Source organism: Mustela nigripes, chromosome 2, assembly GCF_022355385.1.
Source record: "Mustela nigripes isolate SB6536 chromosome 2, MUSNIG.SB6536, whole genome shotgun sequence".
Classification (NCBI taxonomy): Eukaryota; Metazoa; Chordata; class Mammalia; order Carnivora; family Mustelidae; genus Mustela; species Mustela nigripes.
This window is the reverse complement of record NC_081558.1, coordinates 39,666,565-39,671,181: the sequence shown is the minus strand read 5'-3', so window position 1 is coordinate 39,671,181 and position 4,617 is coordinate 39,666,565. Positions and strand designations below refer to the sequence as shown.

Sequence of the window (4,617 nt, the reverse complement as noted above, 5' to 3'; positions counted from 1 at the left end):
CCACGACGCATGTGGTCTACCTTCCTGAAAGAGTCAGCTCCCTGATGGAAGTGACCTTGTCTGTCCTCCCTGGGGTGCTCAGGGTGGTGCCGGCACATACAGGGCTCAAAAAACATTTGTCAAATGAAAGAATGATTGATCATTCCATTCAAATGCTTCTTTCTCTGTGAAACTTTTATTAGTATCCCAGTTAAGGTTGGTCTTTTTTTCTCGTAACCCCATAGGATTTTGTGCACGCCTCTGTCCCCCAGCACTTACTACCTTGGATATTATCATCAGTTTGGTAATACACATTTATGGAAATGAAACCATGCTCTCTGGGGGTTGCTTGGGTGGCTCAGTTGGTTAAGCGTCTGACTCCTGGTTTTGGCTCAGGTCATGATCTTGGGGTCGTGAGTTGGAGCCCTGCCTCAGGCTCTGCGTTCAGCATGAAGTCTGCTTAAGATTCTCTCCCTCTTTGGCCTGGGTGGCTCAGTCTGTTTACTGTCTGCCTTTGGCTCAGGTCATGATCCCCGGGTCCTGGAATTGAACCCCACATCAGGCTCTCCGCTCAGCTGGAAGCCTGCTTCTCCTTCTCCCTCTGCCCCAACCTCCTCTCTTGCTCCTGCTCCCTCTCATAAGCAAATAAAATCTTTAAAAGGAAAAAAAAAGATTCTTCTTTTCTCCCTCTGCCCTTCCCCGCTCTACTCACGCACAGTCTCTCTCTAAAAAGAAAAAAAAAATCATGCTCTTTGTATCTTCAGGTCTCTCTTGAAACAGAAAAACTAGGTCCATTCCTGTGCCCAGGAATGTCATGCTCTACCATTTCCTTAAACTACTACACCTGTTCTGCCTCTGGCTGCTCTCAGCCACACCTGCCACCCCCCCCCCCCCCCGTGCCTCTCATCTATCTTCTTTAGCTGACTTCAAAGAGGAGTAACAGCTCAGAGCTGCTGGGCATCGAGGACCCAGGTCTGCTTCATGGCCCCATTTTGCCTCTCATGTCCCTGACTGTGCTCCTGGCAATGACAATGAGTTCTGAGAGGTCTTAATAACATATGGTGCTTGCTCACAAGCCTCTCCTGGGGATGGGAAGCACATCTGCAGTGTGCCCCCCACCCGATGAGGTGACAGCGAACCCCTCAGTGGAAAGGTGCTGTGATATTATTAAAGCAAGCAAACAAACATTCACAATGGTCAGAAAGGAGATCGGCTTTCCTTGGAGAGGAGTTCAGTACTCAGAGAATAGAATGCGGTAGCTTTTGTGCACAGTTGGATGGTTAATACGCATCCTTGAGTCACAGAGTCTTGCAGGGAGAAGATGCCGAAGTTAATATTTATATTTGGCATCCCAGCCTTCGTGTACATAACAGCACTGAGGCCGGGTGTTTGGTTTGAGGTCAGCTCCGTTTAAACAGCTAGACCAGGTGCAGACACACACGCCAGACCTCTGAACTCTGTGTGTTGCAATCCAGATGTTCGGCCGAGATGGTGAACTTGGGTCACTGATGGTGAGAGAGTGTATAGTGCTCTTCTAGCATCTTCCATGGGGAGCCCTGGACAGTAGACTTGGCCTTAAGCCTACGTTCCTCGCCAGAGTCAAGAAACAGTAGCAGCTGCAGTTGTTGCTAGGGATAAGAGATCATCCACTGGGGAGTTGAGATAGCCAGGACAGGGGGTGGGTAGCACGAGGGAGGTCACGAAATTGACTGTGCTTAGCCTCTGCCCATGTCTGAATCACTTGGAGACATTCTGCAATGGGAAAAATATTAGGCTTTTAATGACAGCCCTGACAAACACGATCCGTATGACCAAACCGGTCTCGAAAGCAACTGCTATCATTTCTTAAAGGCGGATTTGTCAAATTGCACGTTTCTCAGAGGGTTTTCCTAGTCCCACACTTTGCCTCAAAAAACGTGCACAGAGTGAGGGGTTTGAACTTTCTGAATTTAATGTGAAGCACATATGTTGTTTGGGTTTTGTTTGTTTTGTTTGTTTGTTTTTATGGTTGTAAAATATGTTATATAAAAAAGAACCATATAGCAATAAGACGGTAATGTAAACACAAATCCTCCAAAAGCACGCAACATATTTCTAATGAAAGGAAACAACCACCTTCCCCGTATCCACAAAAAAATTAAAAATGATGAAGAGGGGCCGTTTCATTCACAGATTGTGGAATCCTACTGTGTATGGCTCTCCAAATGAGTATTTTTGAGGCATGACTTAAAACGGGAATTTTCCAAACGAAGCGCCTCCTGGCATCATGCGAAAGAACATTGATGTTGGTTCGTAGCCAGGCAAGTCAAATTCTGGTCTTGACTGTTGACCCTCTGCATCCTGGCTCCCAACCCCAGCACTCCACTCAGAGTGCTCTTGTCAAGGGTGCCAGTGACCTTCTAATTGCTAAATCCAAAGGGCATTTTGCAGTCCACTTCTGACCCGGCCTCTTTTCAGCAGATGACATAATTGCCCACTCTTTCCTCCTTGAAATCCTCTCGCTCCATGCCTTCAATGACACCATCCCATCCTGGTTACTCTCTGGCTTTTCCCTTCACCCCTCAAGACACTGTCTAGGCTGTTCTTCTTCACCAGTGCCCATGAGAGCTGCTGTGGGCTGAGGCCACATGAGGCTGTGTGGGCATTTTCTTATCAACTCTTTGCAGCAGCCCCAGGAGGTGGGACTTCCTGGTTCCATTTTATGGATGAGGACGGAAGGCTCAGGGTGATGAAGGGATCTTTACCTGTTAGGACCATGGCTAATAAGCAGGAGAACTGGACTTCCCATCGAGGTCTGCTGGAATCCAGAGGCAAGTTCTCAACCATAGCACTGCAATTTTTCTTCCTCAGGGACTGCCTTAAATAGTGGTATTCTCCAGAGTTCTGTGTTTGGCTTCTTTTTCTTTTCTGCTCTGTCCCCGCAGGGGCTCATCTACAGCTTTCCTCATTCAAGCTCTGTGCTATCTTCAGCCGAAATCTGTCTTCCGTTCGTCCTCTCCAACTGGTTCCAACATTATCTCCGTTTGCACGTGCCACAGTCACCTAGTAGGAGTGGTGCGTGGACGACTCCTCAGCTGCCAATCCTTGCCTGACAATCGGTGAAAGCCCGTGATTGCTTAGGGAGTGGGCATGTGACCAGACGGGACGATTTCTGGGAATGTCTAGGAAAACTTCTCTCTCTCTTAGATAGACACATGAGTGATGGTTTCTTTTATCCTTCTAGATATTGCTGTGCTTGGTAATATTAGAGTCATGACAACCATCTGTAACCATGAGAAATAGGTCAAATCCAACAAGAGAAGAATGGCACCTGGGTCCTTCATGACCAGCCAGTTGAATCCTATCTGGGATAGGGGCTTCCAATTATGTTATCAATAATTCATTAATGTATTATTGTTGGTATAGGTTTTTCTTTTGTTTTGCTGTTACTTGCAGCCAAAAGCTTCCTAAGTGATATAGCAAATTCGTCATATCTACAGATCAACTCACTATCTCCTCCTCCAAATAGCTTCCTCTCCTGTAACTCTAGCTCTATTAACATCACTATGGTTGACTCATTAACCCATGTCAGAAACCTGGGCATCATCCTTGACTCCTCTGTGTGCCTCACCCCCAAAGTCCAATCATGAATTAAGTCCAGGAGATTTGCAGGTGGCTGAGGGCCACAGCCGGGTTGAGCTTTGTCAGTCGTCAGTTTAGGCAGCGCTGGGGGCCTGGGTCTTGCCCAGGAGCTGGGCCATGTGGGCCAATGGCCTGGATCATGCACTCTGGACCAAGGTGCTTTGGGCCACCATGGCCAAGCTGTGCCCTGGCACCGTGGTGGCTGTCCCCACCAGCACACTGTTTGGCCTGACCTGCTTGGCCAGCAGGGCACTGTGTACCTCCTCCAAGGCTGCAGCCAGGCCCAGCTGCCAGTCTTCTGTCTGGGGCACATGGCCAATGTCTTCAGATACTGCCATGTGAAAGTACCCAAGGGGCTCCTGAAAGACTTACTACCGGCACCAGTAACCCTGGTGTTGGAACGCTCCCAGGAGCTCAGTAAGGACCTGAACCCTTTACTCCTCTTACAGGCATCTGGAGTCCTGATCATGCTTTCATGCAAGATTTGGCTCAGGTGTTTGGGACACCATTTGCTCTCTCACCAGTGCCAACCTCAGCTCTCGGGCAGGTTCTCAGAATGTCTTTGAATTCCAGTACCCCTGGCCTCAGTTGTTTCTGGTCTTTGATGAGAGACCAATTGAGGATGGCCAGAGCCCTGAGTATCGCCCAGGCTCGACTATGGTTGACTGTCTCTATCTGGAAAGTGTGACATCATTCATCCTCTAACAGAAGGTCCGGATAGAGATTGTTAAGCCCCAGCCCGGACACTATTTCCTCTGACTGGGGAGGCTGGTGATATAGCGTGCTGTAATGCCTGGTGGAGAGAGTCCATCAGTTCAGACTAAGGGTGGGAAGTGAGCTCAGTTGGCAGGGGTGAGAGCAGGGAGGTCCAAATTTTAAAATGTCGGGGGAGGGGGAGGAGTTGAGCCTGGGTGCCTCAGTCAGTTAAGCATCTAACTCTTGGTTTCAGCTCAGGTCATGATCTTAGGGTATCAAGCCCTGCATCAGGCTCTGTCCTGAGTGTGGACCCTGCTTAGG

General features: G+C 48.7%; 1 pseudogene; it reads left to right on the top strand.

Moving 5' to 3' along the window:
- Positions 1-3,717: 3,717 nt before the first annotated feature.
- On the top strand, positions 3,718-4,305 carry LOC132010428 (threonylcarbamoyl-AMP synthase-like; annotated as a pseudogene).
- The last annotated feature ends 312 nt before the right edge of the window (positions 4,306-4,617 follow it).